The sequence below is a fragment of the Molossus molossus genome, unplaced genomic scaffold (genome assembly GCF_014108415.1).
Source record: "Molossus molossus isolate mMolMol1 unplaced genomic scaffold, mMolMol1.p scaffold_m16_p_8, whole genome shotgun sequence".
NCBI lineage: Eukaryota > Metazoa > Chordata > Mammalia > Chiroptera > Molossidae > Molossus > Molossus molossus.
Genome location: NW_023425402.1, coordinates 64569522 through 64587970, shown reverse-complemented (window position 1 = coordinate 64587970; position 18449 = coordinate 64569522).

The following is an 18449-nucleotide window of genomic DNA, read 5'->3' as shown; positions in this document are numbered from 1 at the left end:
TCTCTGGCCATGGTAATTTGTAGGACACTGATCTGAGTCCCCTGGCAGTGTCTTTGTACTGCCCTGATCCTCCTGTTCCTTTCCAAACTACCACAAGTCTGCTCTTTGGGGACCTTCACAACCCTCCCAGCCATCCAATTTTGTAACTTAATGAATTGTCCTTGGATTTGCCTTCCCTCACTTCCTACATCAAATCAGTCCCTGGACCTCATCTCCAGGGTGACCTTTCCTCACCTAGCACATTGCTGGTCATGCAGTTTGGATCCCCTGGCCTTTCCTCTCTGGGGATAATATCTAGGCCTCAGTTGTATTTTAGCTCCAGGCCCAGAAAAGCAGCAAAACCAGACAGGCAATGCCACGCCACGACTGACCTCAGGACCAGCTGCATTAAATAATGACCCCCTGCCCTGGCATTAAAAAAAAATCAGTCCCTGGGTCATGCTGATTCTTCAAGTTTATATTTCCTAATCTGTCCCCTCCCTTTCATCCTCATCAGCCTCATTCCCTTCCAGGCTTCCATCACTATTGTAAACTATCAACGTTAGCTGCTTCTCTTGTTGGCCTTCCTCCAGTCAATCCATCCTTCTAATTCATCAACTATTCTACAACAATATTGATGCCTCTACCAATTTTAGGTACTCTCCTTAGCCAGATTAATGCCCACATCTTGAGATCTTTAGCAGGCCACAAATCTCTTTATGACAAAGTTGTCAATGGTGCAGATGTGACTTCTGCCTAAAGGACTTCTTGGTGCCACAATCCCAAGGTGGGTGCTCTAGTATATAATGGAAAGACCTCTACTCTGTCCACTGCTCACCCAATCGACACATCCAGATGCTGTTAAATAATCAGCGATACTCAAGATACTTTACTTTTTAAATACAGAACATGAATATTTTGTGGGTGGTCTCCTGGCTTTAAAAAAAAAAATGTACCCTCTTTCTTCTTCCCCTGAAATCTTACCTCCTGGAGCCTAAAGTCTGTGCTGGATTGGATATTCTTCTTGGCAATAAAAATATTTTCCCCCGAGCGTTCAATGATTGGTGTGTTAACCTTTGCTTATTTTAAAAATGTTTCTCTAAAACTTTATGTTCCCCCATTTCTCCCAAAGCTTCCTGTGTTCTACCCATTCAAAATGTCTTGGGGTTCCCTAGAGTACTTATGATTTTATTCCTCCATGCATTTTATTCCTCCATGCATTTGCCCATGATGTTCCCTCTTCCAGGAACACCAAATGCCTGTGTGTGTCTGAGTGTTTTTTGAGCTTAAGTGTTAGGTTCTCTGACTCTCCCAGGCAGGCCTGGGAGCTTCTTGCTTGGCATTCCTACAGCAGTCTAGTGAACACGGTAACAGCTTATCACATCTATCCAATCCCAGAGTAGAGTTCTATTTATTTGTATTTATTTTTTTATTTTTGTCCTCACCCAAGGACATTTTTGCATTTATCTTCAGATAGAGTGGGAGGGAGAGAGGGAGGAAGAGACAGAAACATTGATATGAGAGAGACACATCGACTGGTCGCCACCCACACAACTGGGGCTAGAGACAAACTGGAACCGAGGTATGTGCCCTTAGCGGGAACCAAACCCATGGCTCTCTGGTCCATGGGCCGACACTCTTATGCTGAGCCAAACCGGCCAGAGCCCCCAGAATGGAGTTTTAAAAACTGTATCAATATCCCATTAGTAGATGAAATCAGTTTTTTAAATAAAATAGAACAGAAAAATACAAGTGTATTGCATTTAGTAAGCATCTGGTATGTGAACTTTTGCTGCTGCTTTGTGTGTATTTGTGTGTGTGTGTGTGTGTGTGTGTGTACTGGGTCTAAGAGTATTGTTTTTTTATGGGTCATAGACACTAGACTTAGTTACCTGAGTGTGAGGATCTTGCCTCAATCATCTTTGTTTGTCTTGGGGCTGGCCAGTGGTTTTACAGAGTTGACAGTCAACAAACGTTGGGTGAATGAAAAAAATCAGTGCAACTGTGAGAATCCCGCACTAAGTCCTCAACACATTCTCAGGAGGCCAAGAAGAGTAAAGACCAAACACTGAGGACTGCAGAAGCCACTTGCTAGCCCTACCCATGTTTGCAAATAGTCAAAGCCAGAAGTTCAGAGTAAGTCATGCCTTCTGCAGGTTACAGACTCAGATGCAACTAATATTTAGTTAGCATCTACTGCTTTGTCATATGCTATCTTGTGCAGTCTTAGAAAAACGCTGAAGTTGCCCTGGCCAGTTTGGCTCAGCGGTTAGAGCGTCGGCCTGCGGTCCGGAGAGACCCGGGTTCGGTTCCCGCTAAGGGCACGTACTTCGGTTGCAGTTTGTCCCCGGCCCTGGTTGGTCGTGCGGGTGGCAGCCACTCGGTGTGTCCCTTCACGTCGATGTTTCTCTCTCTCTCTCCCTCCCACTCTATCTGTACAAAAAATGGAAAAATATCCTCGGGTGAGGATAAAAAAAAAAAAAAAAAAAAAAAAAAAGAAAAACGCTGAAGTCATAATTTCTTTTTCAGTGGGTGAAACTAAGAATCAGGGTTGCTTCAGGCCATACCACGGACCCTCAGCAAGGACTATGCTTGCATCTATCTGCATCTTCAACCCTAGGCGAATGTTTGTTCCCTTATATAAGGAGATGTTCAGCCAGCAGTGCGGCAGCTTCTGGAAGGCTGTGGAGGAGTCTGGGGAGGACGAGGGCAGGACAGGTCACTTGCTCAGTGACAGCACTGAGGAAACAGCCACATGGAGAGGAAAAACATTGCCACTTGTTTGACAAAAACTTGTAAGGCCTGTGAAGAAGTGGTCTGAGTAGGCACATCAAAGGTCCATTAACCGGAAAGCAGAAGATGCGGCTAAGTATGATGGGAAGCATTTGTCACACAGCTGTGCTGTCGCGGTGGGAGCCGTCGGCGGCTGCTGTGTGCCACTTGCACATTAACCACACCCTCGGGGGACTGATTTGGAGCCTGGTTCCCGAAGCCCTCCCGTCTGCCTTCACCTGTCTGCTCCCTTTCCCTCACCCCAACCCCCACTGTCTGCTCGCCCAGCCCCCAGCCCACCCCCTCCTCCCATCTGGATGCCTCAGAGCAGATGTGCACGGAGCCATATGTTTCATCGCTCTCACACTGTTGTGTTTCTAGATGGGCTCACGCTGGACTGTGATTAGCGTTTATTTTTATCATTGCTAAGTCAGATAATGGTGATGGTTATTGATTTGCCCAATACAAACCTCTTTGTTTATTAGGAGCTCTGCACACAAGGAAAGGAACTCATTGAAAGATGAATACAACTATTTATATTTATTTATCTACAATAGGCAAGTACAAGACTGTATCCTCGGCCTTGTCCTGTTGAACATTTTTGTCAGGGACTTGTACAAGACATAAGAGATCTGCTGATCAAATTTGCAACTGGCACGAAGCTGGGCAGGATGGCTAATAGGCTAGATAAGAAGATGGGATTCTTAAAAGATCTTGACAAGTGGAACAAAAGGCCAAAACCAACATGAAAAAATTAATAAGAAAAAACTCTAGGTCCTGCACTTGGAGTAAAAAATAATCCATTTCAAAAGTATATAGGATGGAAAAAAAGATCTGTCTTTGCAGCACTTCTAAGGAAAACAGCTAAGGGCTCTTGGATATCAGCCTCAACGTGCGGTAACCACAAAAAAGTGATGTAGATTAGGCTGTATGAACAGAGGCACAGTGAGTGTCCATCCCGGTGAGCTCTGACTCACCCAACTACAACTGCAGGACTCTGGGTGACTGTCCCATTCAGAATCAAAATCAAAATATATATCACTTATTGATTAAAAAGTCTTTTTATCAAATTCTTCTTCAGAAATTACTGGAGTGATGAAGGTTAACTGAGCTAATAAAGTATTAGGTGTATTAAAAAACAAATAAACAATATTCTTCTGGTATCTTCTAAACCAGATAACCCATGTTAACAGCCTGGGGTGCATCCTTCTATGCTGTTATTCACACTGATACAAACATAATCAGAACAAATATACATGCATATATGATTTTCATTGGGATTGTTTTTGTTTTTTTTTAAGTGGCAAAACCGGTTCCTCTCCAAATTTCTTCACTTAAAGACAAGTCATGATACCTCTTGGGGTTAATGCAGATGGTTCTAAAGTCTTTCTGAAAATGCTTAATAGTCCATGATATAAATGTGCTACCATATTCAGCCTTTCTCAGTGTCACATTTTAAGAGAATATTGGCAAATAGGGGAGCAGATGACTTTCCAGGGTGGGATGGTGGAAGATGGGAGCTAGAAGCCATGATATACAAAGAATGATCAAAGCAACCAGAGATATTTAACTGGGAGAATGGAAAGTGGGTGGCTAAAAGGGAGGATTAATTGGGTTCATTAATTAATATTGGAGTTTTGCTCTCTATGGGGTTGAACAAGTCTGTGATTTTATGTGTAGTGTTTGGTTCCTTGTCAAGACATGGCTGGAGAAGGGGAGAGGGTGAGGACTGCTTCCTACTGGTGGTTGGAGGGATGTGCAGAACAACAGTTTTAGGGGGCTAACAAGCCTGCCCCCACCCCCAGAGAGCTGGCAGGCATGAAGCAACCTCCACAGTAAGCACATTATAAAAACATTAGGCGAAAATAATAAAAATAATGACATTAAAAAGAAAAATTGTTGTAGAAACCAAACAAAACCCAGCCCTAGAGCTGAGGCAGACACCAGCCGGGATGTTGCTGGCATGCTTGGGAGAAATTTGATTTCGGTGAATTTCATTGTCAGTGTAACCCAGGCATGAATCACCCTCCTCCACCCTTTCCCATCATTTTAATACCACAGATTTAGGGAACATGGCATTCGGGAGATAAAGAGGTTCACAAACAGCATTAGCCAGTAGCCCCCTGGCCCCGAGGCAGAGCTGGACTCAGCCAGGAGGCTGTTTTCTGCTGTTATGTGTCCATAAATCTGAAGGCAGTTGAGTCCCAGCGGGATTTGAAGCTGTCAACCCAGAGACCAGAGCTGTTGATTTTTCTGCTCCCAACTTCTCCCTCTGTCCACAGACCACCTGACTGAGGGTTGAGAAATGAAGTTTTTCACTGAGGCAAGAGTGCTGGGGGAAGCAGGGGTCTGGCAGAGCTGGTGCTGGAGGAAGGCAGCTCTCAGTTGGCTCCCAGGATGTATTTCCCTGATCCCAAATGCTCTACCCTGAGGTGCTGGGAAAGCCCCTGCCCTGGCAGACACAGGGGCGCAGCACCAGTACTGGAGGTGGTGTTGGGGGTGTAGCTTACAGCCTGGTGATCAGGGAGTCCCTGACAGCCCTGAAACCATGCTTTCATGTCATTATTATTATTTTGTTGTCAATCCTCACTCAATGATATGTTTTCCTTTGATTTTTAGAAAGAGTGGAAGGGAGGGAGAAACAGAGAGAGAGAGAGAGAGAGAGAGAGAGATATCAATGTGAGAGAGACACATCAGTTGGTTGCCTCTCGCATGGGCCCCGGCAGAGTCTGGAATCGAATATGTACACAGGGAATCGAACCTGCAACTCTTTGATCTGCGGGTTGATGCTCTTACTACTGAGCTGCACTGACCAAGGCTCTCATGTTATTTTTTAATGAACATGTATTTGATCCTTTACTGGGTGCCAGGCACTTCACATAGACAACTGTGATCTGTTCTCCCAACCCTCTTGTAGGTACTGTTGTACATACCTGTACACATGAGGAGACTGAGGCTCAGGGAGACAGAAACACCTGGCTCAGGTCATTCAGCTGGTCAGGAGTGGAGCCAGGGCTCAACCCCCACATCTGACCCTTTCTTTTAAGAGCTGATGATGGCAGAGCGTCATGAGTAGGGTCCTGGGGAAGAGGGTGCCTAAAGCTGGTGCTTTCTCTCCTTTGATTATAAATCCAAACAATTTCATATGTTCCATTTCAAAATGCTCAAGCTACCCTCATTATCTAGAGTTCATCATAGCCCTCGAGATTGCTTAGGAGGTGGGGGACCTGTTTTATTCATATTAGTAGATCAGGCTATTACCATGCAGGCAACAGAAATAGGACCTAGAAATTAGAATTAGAAAAATCCATAGGGAACCGTGGCTTGGCTGCCTCACGGTGGCAGGTTTAAGAGGACAGGGCCCACTGATGTTATTGGTTCACAGAGGGCAGTGAAGAACAGTGGTCAGCAATATAGTCATTACATTTGAATTCTAGAGTCAATTGATTGGGTTGCACCCATGACTTTGAGTAAGTCACTTAGCCATCTACAAAATTGGGATAATAATAGGATGAGATCTTGTTTATAGAGTGCTCAGCTCAGTACCTTGCACAAAGTAGGTGTCCTGTTGGGTACAGAGATCATGATGCAGAAGCACCATTATTAAGACGTGCACTTGGAGTTGTTCTTTAGTAACATCATGTTACAGTCAATCCATTTCTGCTCATAATTATGGTTTCTTTTGGGAGAATCATTTGGAAACTACATGGCTTAGGTAGAAAGTGGCATGTCAGGTGAGAAATAATCCCAGGCTTTAAGGTTCAACACACCTGATTCCCAGTCCCCACTTTGCCAGTCACCAACTGAGTCCTTTGTGCAAGTCACTCTACTCAGAGCCTCGAATGAAGTGTCCTAAGAGCCACCTTGCCTGGCATTGTCCACCTGAAACAAGGTCACACACATAAGGCATCTAGAGTTGTTGGGCTCCTAGAACATACACAGTAGTCATTAGTTCCCCTCTGCCATGGCCTAACCACCGAGCTTGCCAAACCAGACCACAGGTACATGTCCCTCAGACTTCCCCAAACCTGTTTCTGTTCCTTGATGAGGAGGACGCAACATCCTAAGGCACTTAGATGACGCTTTAAGTAAAACTGAGTTTCAAAATAGACAAGTCTGGTTGTTAGAAGAGAATTCAATCAACCAGTAATTCAATTAGACCAAACTAAATGAGGAAATCCTTTCATTAAACATTTAAAAGCCGTATGAGATGTGAATTTATGCAGAAAAAGCAAGAGAGCTACCTATCATTCACCTCAATTTCACAAACATACATCAATAGCTGGTACCTTTTCCTGACTGTTCCCTGAGTACGGACTCCAGCCTGCATTAACAGGGCTGTGTGCACTGTGGCAGCTAAACACCCACGATCCAGGACCTCGGAGTCCTCACTGAAACTGGAAAATTGGGATAAGATGGTTTTAAAAGTCCCTTTTAGTCACCAGGATTCTATGGTTTCTTTTCCTTCCTGCTGAGGACTCTCTGTAAGGTGTCACTCATCTTGAGATCTCTTACACCCCCTCATCCACCCAGCGATCCCCCACTTCTATGCAGGAGTTCCTGCCTATCTGATATGCACTTCTTTCAAACCTCTCCACCTGATGGTTTACCTTTATGTCCTCCCTACTGGCCAGTGTACCTTAGAGACAGGAATTAACACTTGCATTTAGTTCTGTGCTCCCATATCCAATTTATGGACTGGCACAAAGTAGGTATTTATCTATGCTGAAGGAATGGGTGTTGAAGAAACAATAAAGAAGGTTGCTTTAATCCACTGTAGTTCCTCTATTCTCATATGTAATAACATGGGCATAAAACTATCTATCTCAGAGTGTCTTATGAGAACTAAATGAGAAAACCCATCGTTAGTGTTTAGCATGGTGCCTAGTACAAAGTCATCCCTCAGTAAATAATAGCCATCATATTATCAACATTCCAATTCCCATTTTGATATCCTCATTTTAAAAACATGCAGAGAAAATGACTTGCCTTTGGGATAACCGTGAGGGCCAAGTACAGTGCCAAGAAAACAGCTGACATCTTTATTTCTTGTTCTGATTTTTAAAGAAGTACATGAGGCTTCTGCCTGAGGGGCTGGGGTTTTAGACTTTGCTTAGACCTACTGTACAGCAGGGAAATCTGGCTGGGGCTCAGGCAGGAAGAGGGTGGGGAAGAATTGTCTGAACTGCTGAGAAAGTAGCTCTTCTGGCCTTTCAGGACAGAAGGAAAAGTACCCTTTGTTCACCCTTTGACATAGCTCCCATATACAAATCTTTAAGCCTGTGGCTCAGGAGGAAGATGATTTTACATAAAAATGATGTTTGGCAGATATCACAGTGTGCAAGAAATAAATACTTCTTAAAACAGAAGGCAAAGACACATGTCTCTGGAAATTTAGCAATGTTCCCAAGAGTGATCTAGATGAAGATGATATGGGAGGAGACGTGAGAATACTCTGTACAGAATCATTCATGCTGAGTGTTAGCACAGAAACTCAAACCAGCTGAGGTCATGCACACAGGAAACCACTGCCGGAGGCCTACTGTGCCCAGAGTCGTTGTCAACAGGTTGATACCAATGGTCTCTATAGGTAGCCATGTTATACCTTGTTGATTGCATCTAATTTTTAATAAGTCTGTAATCAATAGTTTTTATGGGCTGTTATTTTCATTTTATGTTCATTACTTTCTGGAATATATGGCAGATTCAAGTGAAAAAAAAATCCTGAACATTTTTAGCTAGAGAGTTTAGGAATAATTAAGTGTATATTAAGCAATACTTTTTGGTGAAAATATGTTTTTTTCTCTCCTTTCTTCTCTCCGTTCCTCCCTTTCTCCTCTTTTTATTTTATATTATTTCAGAAAGACTGGCATAGGTTTACCCAAATATCCAAATAACACTTTGTCACTTTATCTGACCCATTTATCCCATGTATCTCTTTATTATAAGTACAGAGATTTTTCTTGTTTTCTTTCTTTTAAGCATTTTTGTGTGGATGTTTGGGGGATTGCATGATTGAAGAATGCTTTGAGAAGAACTACGAATTCCTAAATACAGATTATGGCTTTAGGGAGAGACTTCTCTCTTTGGTGGCTCAGGCTCCTCATTTTCACCACTGACAGGTGGTAAGAATGTGAGCTAATTCATGTCTCAGACTAGATGCCTGAGTCACTGTGTGCCTTTTCTCCAGCCACAACATGGTCCTCCCAAGGCACTTTGGAAGCAGTGACTCAGGAGACCAGCAGGTGGCACATGGGAACCAGAATACATGCACCTTTGGACCAGGACAAAAGGGATGTGGAGGACCTGCCCATGTAGCCAAGGTCAGTTGGTGGTTTCCTCAGTCTTGAGGCATTGAATGCTGCTCCTGAGGACAAAAACATGTGTGACTGCAGGGAGGGCAAGACCAGGGTGACACTATAGTCATTCTCTTAACCTTTCCTAATCCTTTCTTAACCTGATTACCTCAGATGAGAATTGTAAGATGAAGGACATATTTTAAGTAAAGCAATACGCCTAATGTGAAGAGCTCAACATTGGTAGCTGTAAAATAATTATTTCCTGGTTAGGTTGAACACAATTGAGTGATGCTATTTGGACATTTTTGGTTAATACAGTGGTTGCATTTAGGTGTTTCTGATTCATTGATCTGTTCATTCATTTTTTTCAACCAGCGAATCTATGAAGAGTAACTACTTTTTACCTGCACAGGGCTTGGGTACATGGAGGTAAATAAGACCCATTTCAGCTTTCCAGGAAAACAAAGTAACTCACTTGGTTAAATTGATAGGAAGGTGGGTGATGCGTTTCATACAAAACCAACAATGTGGTCTGATAACCAATACATTTAGCAGAATAGGCAGGTTTGGGAATGATGATTTGAATGATGGGGAAGCTATGACAGAAATAAAAGGGAAAAAATGACCACGGAGCCATTTACAAACCAGAATCATTTCTAAACGATTCTATTAAAATATTAAATTATATGAAAATAATTGATATGCTCACACATTCTATTCAAGCCCCCTCCGTTAGCTGGATCTATTGTGGACTCTTTATCTCATAGAAAGAAATATTTTGAGGATAACAACCTTTAAAAAATAATATAGAGAGTACATGAAGGGTAGTTTGAGAACAGTGCTCAGTTATTCCCTCTGCCCAGAGTATGAGAGGAGAGGAGCTTTAACTAGCACAAGAGGCATAGAAAGGATTTATTGGCACTGAGAACTGTTAGTCCCTGATGGGTCACCCCCAGGAGATGGGGATGTTTTGGTTGAAGGCCTTTTAGGAAGCAGAGCTTGTCGTCTATCTGGACTAGTTTAGATATGAGTCTCTTAGGGAAATGGATTGACAAGAGTCATCTTTAAAGACCCTGTACATACTCATGATTAACAGGACCTTATCAGGCAGAGGGAGAAAGGAAATACAAGGAATGACTTCATTACTAATTTTCAAATAAATGAAGGCTTATCAACTGGAGGGAAGCTGCTAGATAGAAGAAAGAAGGAACTGAAGACAAGAGATCTAGCCTAGGAAGGAGGATCATTTTGATTCAAACATTGTGTGATACTCTTGGGGTAAATAATGAGAAACTATATAATGATCTCCTTAGTGTAGGGGGCATAGGTGTTGAGCTCAATTCAATGTGTGCCAGTAGACCTGCACTTTAAGGTAATTAATAGAAATATTAGTTTCATTTTGTTTTGTTTTATAATCAGCAAATAAAATTTTTTTGTCTTTATAAAATATCTCAGCATCCATGAAATATTATATCCAATACATATATTTCAAATATGTCAAGTATCAAATAACCATGTTTCTACCACATAATTTTTTTCAGAGTTTCAAATTTGCTACATTTCCTTCAGATATTTTAAAAAGAAACACAATTTTACAGAGTATATTGATGCAATTGTACACCCCTGGTATGGAAGTGTGTGTAGATTCTGACATCTCCCGGCTATCAGGGATACAGTAGGGGGAATTCCCAAGTGGGGTGGATATATACAAGATCCCCTCTAAGACCTGAACACTCTGGAAACTTCTAGATGGTGAGGTAGATGACCTAATTTTTAAGTTTGTAAGGGTGGTGAGCTCCTAAATGAAGTCTTTTAAATTTACCAAGTTCTTACAGTCTCACCACAAATAAAACCAAAGATTGCACAAATGATTTGGAAACAACGCATCCAGTTACAGGTGATGTTCTTAAGTGGAAATGGGCCATCACCTGCCTTCTGCCTTTATAAGCCTAAACTTAAAGTGGTAGAAAACATCTTAGACTTTCTATACTGTAGAGTGTGGATTTTAATCAAAGAGCAGAGGAAAGAACTATATAAGACCCAAGAGTCAAAAAGTGATTTTTAGAAAATATTCAACCATCTCCATGGTGAAATTCTGATAAAGATTCGAGGTAGAGAGTTTGGTGTCTGAACCCTAAGACTGACTCCTTCTGAGGGAATTATGTTTACAGAGATCAGTGGCCAAATGGGGAATAATAACCAGATTCATTAGATCTGAGTAAGCTCCCGGTGGCAACATCACCACTCCACCTGCCACATGTACGGTACCTCTCTGGTTAAATAAAGCCAAAGGAAGACTGAAAAGCTTCTTCTTGACAGGAAGGTCCTTACTGTCCTGATTTCTACATAGAATCAGGGAGAGTGGGAAGAGGGTAAGAAGACCCAGGCCTGCCCCTTGAGGGCCAGGCCTTCCTCAGGCAGCTACAGCAAGTATAAGCCATGCTGCTTGCAGCCACCCATCACTTTGTAATGGCAGGGGCCCTGCCCAGGGAAGTTCGGCTCTGGATAGCAGATTGGCCACTCTTCCTCCCACGTAACTTAGCGAGAAACAGTGTGTGGAAATAAGGACTGTGTGTATAAGTCAAAGTGGAAACAAGGAGGTAGGAAGAAAGTCCTCCCAAACAATGCCCTCCTCCACACTCCTATCAGCATTTATACAACCCAGAGCACTGCACTTCTGATCAATCTGAATATTAACTAATCATAGCTTCATTTTAGCAGCCTTAAATAAAAATGGACTCTGGTTAGAGAATTTGTAATGCTTATCCCCGATGTTCTTTGTTGACTTTAAACTTCTGAAGTTGGATTTAATTTCAGACAAGGACTGAGGTTGAGAATAGGTTCAAAAGTCATGGGGCTCTCTTCCTATTTCAATGCAGGGACATTCTTTCCCAAGCATGGCTGAGAAAAGTACATGCCAAGTGAAATCATGGAGTATAGAAACCCAAATGGCCAGTAATGAGGGTAAAATACTAGGCTGAGACTTCTCTCTAAATATTACCTTCCACCCTCAGTGCTTGAAAACATACGTTTCAGGAAAGGTAAACCAGATTTGTGTCCCACATATAACAATTAACCAAAACATCAAACATTTGTCTTGCTTGCGATCATGGCATTCAATCATCAGAGGAGAGGTTAATCTCCTCTGATTGACAAGAAAAAAAAAAGGTTGTCCAGGGAAATTCACTGTCTTTATGAAAACCAAAGCTTCCTCTTGCTGGGTCATTTGTCCCTTTTCAGGCCTAGATACCAGATGCCATTACAGCAATGCTGAGTGGGTCCCGTCACCACTGTCATCATCATAGCACCCTCAGCACCCTGGACTTCATATGATAATTAGTAGTGCCTCTACTTGACTTGGGTTGATGGTAACAGGAAAAAAAATGTTAGTCCATAAGTAAACAAAGCCACCTGGAAGAACACCCAGCTGGGGGCTCTCTGTGATTGATCTGTCTTCCCTGAATGTCTGGAGCAGGGGTCCTGAACCCCCAGGCTTTTGCAGCAGTCTCCCACACCCTGGGCTCTTTAGGGATGGCTTCCTCTGAAGGCAGTCACCCATTTGTCATCCCTCCTCCTGTCCCCTACTCCCACTCTGTGCCTATGCCGGGCTTTCCGGGTCCTCCCTGTCCTTCCTGCTCTCTCTTCCTCTTGCTGCTGAACTGCTGATCACACACACTGGGTTTGTACCCCAGAGGGAATCAGAGCAGTGTTGAAGCCTCATAGTCAGCTTTGCTCTCCACCTCACCTCTTGGGCTTTGAGTTTTTCTTCTACAGTAAGTTCCTTAGAGCAGTATCTTTGTGAATTCGTTAAACCTGCAGAAATACAGCTTCCTGGATCACTCAGAGTCTCTGTTGGTGGGACTAAAAATAAGCACTTTACCCCATCTTCTGGGTGATGTGAATGCCCCCAGAGGTGGGATTAGACTGGTCCTGGGAAAGCTGTGGTTTCCGCCAGTCCCATGTTCCATGATGAAGGCTGCACCGTGATGACTACTGATAACCACACTGGCCATGTGTTCTGGAGCTTAAGGGCTATTTCCAAACCTGCTATAAACCTCCCAGCCAAGGAGACAGCCATTTCTTTAGAGAGATATTTCTTGTGACTTTAACTATCTTTTCTCTCTTTGGCATCAGCTCTGAGTATCTCTCCTCTCAGGTGTTATAGACTAAATGTTTGTGTCCCTCCTTCTGTAATAAATTCATATGTTTAAACCATAACCCCCAGTGTAGCTATATTTGGACATAGGGACCTTTAAAGAAGTAATTAAGATTAGATGAGGTTGTAAGAGTGGGGCCCTGCTCCATTACAGGAGGAGCTATCAGAGAGCTTGTTCTCTACCACCACCCCCAAACACACACACATACACACAGAGGAAAAGCCATGTGCACATACAGAAAGAAGGCAGCCAGGCCGCTATTTACAGCCTGGGAAGACAACTCTCACCAAGAACTGAATTTGTCAGAACCTTGATCTTGGACTTCTAGCTTCTAGAACTGTGAGCAAATAAACGTCTGTTGTTTAAACCACCCAGTCCGTGCCTTTTCTTTGTAAAAAATTTATTTTTCAATTACAGTTTATATTCAATATCATTTTGTATAATTTCAGGTGTACAGCATAGTGGTTGGACAATTACATACTTTTCAAAGCAGTCCCTTGATATTTAAGTACCCTCCCAGCACCATACACAGTTACTACAATATTATTGTCTATGTGCCCATGATTATTTTGTAAGTACCAATTTGTAGTTCTTCATCCCTTAACCTTTTTAACCTTCACCCAGTCTCCCAACCACACCTTCCTCTGGCAACCATCAGTCTGTTCTGTATGTCTATGAGTCTGTTTCTATTTTGTTTGTTCATTTATTTAGCTCTTTAGAGTCCACATATAAGTGAAATTGTGCTATATGTCTTTGTCTGACTTATTTCACTTTATATAATAATACCCTCTAGGTCCATTCATACTGTCACAAATTGTAATATTTTATTCTTTTTTAATGACTGAGTAATATCCCATTGTGTATGAATACAGTCTGTGGTATTTTTTATGGCAGCCTGAGAAGACTAATACACCAAGTCTACTCCAGCTAACATTTATTGAGCACTTGCTATGTGCCAGGAAGTGCATTAAAAGTTTTCCATGTATCGATTTACGTATCCTTATAACAGCTCTGTGAAATAGCTATTATCAGTATACCCATTTTTAAAAAATATTTTTATTTTTTATTAATTTATTTTTGTTACAAATGTTTCTCCTCCCCCCCCATTGACCCTGTCTTCCCCATCCCGCTCCTGCACCCATCCCTAGCATTTTTGTCTATGTCCATGGTTATGCATACATGCATATACGTTCTACGGAAGAAGAAGAAGAAGAAGAAGAAGAAGAAGAAGAAGAAGAAGAAGAAGAAGAAGAAGAAGAAGAAGAAGAAGAAGAAGAAGATTTTTTCTTTATTGATTTTAGAGAGAGAGGAAGGGGGAGAGAGAGAGAGAGAGATAGAAACATCGATGAGAGAGAACACTGATTGGCCGCCTCCTGCAGGTCCCTCACTGGACATCAGGCCCACAATCTGGGCATGATACCTAACCAGGAATTGAACCAGCGACCTCTTGATGCATGGGTCGATGCTGAACCAGTGAGCTACAACAGCCAGGCAGTATACCCATTTTTCAGATGAAGGAATAACTCAGAGGGGAGAAGAACTCGCTCAAGTTAACACAGCTGGTAGGTTATGGGGTTGATATTTGAATCCAAGTTAGTCTAATTTAAAATTCCTTACTTTAATCTGTTTACTAGAACTGGATCATAAAATGAAGCAAATGGAATCATGGAATACTCTAGCTTTTAAAGTACTATTAAACCTTTTTGCAACTAAAGATTCCTTTTATTGTTTCTCCTCACTGTCATTTATTAATGCATATTTTGTTAGATTACTAATCTGCAAATTGATATGAACTATATAACTTTCAATGGCTTTTTGAAATATTGAAAATAACTCATGAGCCTCTACTGTTTCCTTTGAGCTCCCAGGAGCCTGCAAACCTAATTAGCTCCCTCATTTTACAAATAGGCAAGAGGAAATCCAGAGAGGATAGTGGCTTGCTGGTTACAGAGTCGGGAACAGATCTCGGGTTTCCTCTTTCCTATCCAAGAGCTTGTTATCCAACACCACGCTAAATCAATCAGTCCATTATTGGAGTTGTCACTGAGCACCTACTTAATGCCTGGTAGACAAGACTATGTGGAGGGCACAGAACAATTATAGCTATATCTCTATCTTTGATAAATATACAGTCTATTTGGAGAAACAAGGCTTAGACATAAAAGGCAATTATATAAAATCACAAGATAATGTGTTTCTGAAGCAGTATTTCTCATCCTTGGCCGCACATCAAACCACGCAGGGAGCTCTCAAAAGCTCCAGAAGCCTCTAGATAGAATAAGGATCTTCAGGATTGAGTACCACAGTAACATATTTTACAATAAGGACTAAAAATGCTCCAGGAATAAAGGCAAGTTCAAGGTGGACTTAAGGTATTCAAGGCAGAGGCCCCCGATCCAATCACCCCTACAGTACTGTCCCTGATGCTCTCATACTTTAAAGTAGGTGCTTATCACTCCACTACTTTCTGGCATTCCTTATTGCTATTAGGAAATCAGCTATCAGCCTAATCAGGGCTTCCACCTCACATAGCTCCAGGGGGCTCCCACATGCATTCTAGTATACATAACTGGGAGTCCCTGGAGGTGTGTAATGTCTATTTGTCTTTATTGCCTGCATTTTAGATTTTTTTTGTCTTTGATGGTCTTTAGTTTCATGATGGATCTCTAGATGTGATTTTCTTTCTACTTATTCTATATGATGTTTATTGGCTTTCAGCAAATCAATATCTCTCATCAGTTCTTGAAAACTCTGTCATGTCTTCAAATATTGCTTCTGTCCCATTGTCTCTCCGCTTTGTTCCAGGAATTCTAGTTAAGCACATGTCAGACCTTCTGTCTTTCTTATTTCTTTATTTTATTTTTATTTTTGTTGAATTTATTCGGGTGATACTGGTTAATAAAATTATATAGGTTTTGGGTGTTCAGGCCCCTATACTTATTTTTCTATTTTAATTTTGTATTCTATAATACATCATCTGTATAGTGTATTGTAGATTCACTACCCCAAGTCTCCTTCCATCACCACTTATTGCCCCTTTACCCTCTGGTAATCACTATACTATTGTCTGTACCTATGAGTTTTTAATTTTTTTTCTCTTTTTTTCTGCTTAATCCCTTCACCTTTTTCACCCAGGCCCCAACATCCCCTCTCTGACGGCTGTCAATCTGTTCTCTGTCTCTAAGAGTAGGTTTCTATTTTGTTTGTTAGTTTATTTCGTTCATTAGATATCCACATATAAGTGAAATCATATGGTACTTGTCTTTCTCTTGCTGGCTTACTGCAATCTTTCTTTTTCTTAATGTCTGTTCCTTATTTTACATATGTTTCTCTTTTCTGTGTTTCTTTTTAGACCAGGAGTGGGCAAACTACTGCCTGTGAACCAGATCTGTCCCACTGCCTGCTTTGTGAACAAGGTTCTATTACAGCACAGCGATGCCCCTTTGTTTGCATATTGTCTGAGGCAGTGTAGTTGTGACAGAGATTACATGGCCTACAAGCCTAAAATATTTACCATCTGGCTCTTTGCAGAAGAAGTTTGCTCCCCCTTTATAGAAAATTTCTCATCTTCCAGTTCAGAAATTCTCTCTTCATCTCTGATCATCCTACTGTTAAATGGTCCACTGAGTTTTTTCATTTTGGTTACTGTATTTTAAATTTCAAATGGACCCCTACATATCTGGCAGGTCACTTTTTACAGTTTCCTGTCCCTGATATTATTTTCAAGCTTTTCTTTTAAGTATTTAAACAAACATTCTAATATGTATAATATTGGAAGTATTTACAGGCCTATTTCTGCAGTCTGTTTTTTGTGTGCTTATTTCTTTATATTTTTACTTTATTATTTTATTGTATACAGCTCATTATTCTTGAAAAACTATCAGTGGAAGTTCTTTGAGGCCTTAGAAAATAAAGTTTCTCCAAGGAGGATTTACTTTTGTTCTGTCTGGTATCTAAACTAAATTCTTTGACGTTCTCTGAACTAGCCTAGCTGCAACTCCATGCCAGGGCTGGTTCATGGCCAAAGTATCCCAGGAATATTTTTTCTTTGCTTATTTTTTCTGTTGCTAAACATATCAAGTGTTGTGCTGAGAAATTCTATACTAGACTCTACAATCTTAAAGGCAGGAACTGAATCCTTTTCATCACTGAGTGCCTACCTCCTAATACAATGCTTGGCTAAATACTTGTTGAATGAATGAATGAATGAATGAATGAATGAATGAATAAATAGGTTCTGCTGATTTAACTTTCTAAATAGTTCTCAAATCTGTCTCTTCACCTCTTTTCCATTCTCATGGTCATAGTTCAGACTCTGTTGCAATGTAGTCTCCCAGTTTAGTGTTCCTCAGCTGACGGTATATTTCAGAATCTCTGGGGTTATGTTAAAAAATAAATATGTTTTAAAGAATCTGAGGTGAGTTGAGGAAATCTGTAGTTTAAAATACTCTGCAGATGATTCTAATATGTACCTCCAGTGAGAATCACTCTATGCCCATCTGTCTTCAGTCTGTCTCTCTTAATTCCGTCCTCCATGCTTGCTGAGGGAACACATCTAACATGGGAATCTGACTATTACTCCACTCTCCTACTAAAACCCTGCAGTGGCTCTCTGTTGTTACCTATAGAATTGAACTCAAGCTCTTAAGCATTGTTTGCAATCCCTCCATCCCCTGTCTTTACTGCCTGCTCTGATGACACTCAATGTGGTGCATTACTTCTCACATATCATCTTGTCTCTCATGTCTTGCTTTTGCTCACGCTGTTCTCTGTGCCTGCAAGGTTCTTGAATCCTTCTTTTAGGACCCAGCGCAATGCCAAAGCCTCCCCAGACCCAAAGGCTGAGTTTAGTGGTCCCCCTTCATGCTCGCCTGCTTCATCAATTATATAAACAACTCTATTATATTGAAAGTATAACTCCTCACTAGAATGTGAGATTCTCAAGGGACTTAAGTTACTCATCTCTGTTAGCTTACAGTTCTCAGAATGCAGTAGGAATTTAGTAAATATTTTTGTTGCCTAGAGCATAATACAAACATATATTTACTGAATTGAACTGAATGTCTAGGTTTGTCCTTTTAAAATCAGGTGCCTTCATTATCTGGGAAAAAGGGTTATGATACCTCTCGGGCTCTTTAAATTCACAATATTTATGATCATATTCTCTAACTAAATTCAGTTTTTTCCAGTTGTATTATGGAGAAGAAGAGATATAACCTGGGGGTTAAAATATAAATTCAAG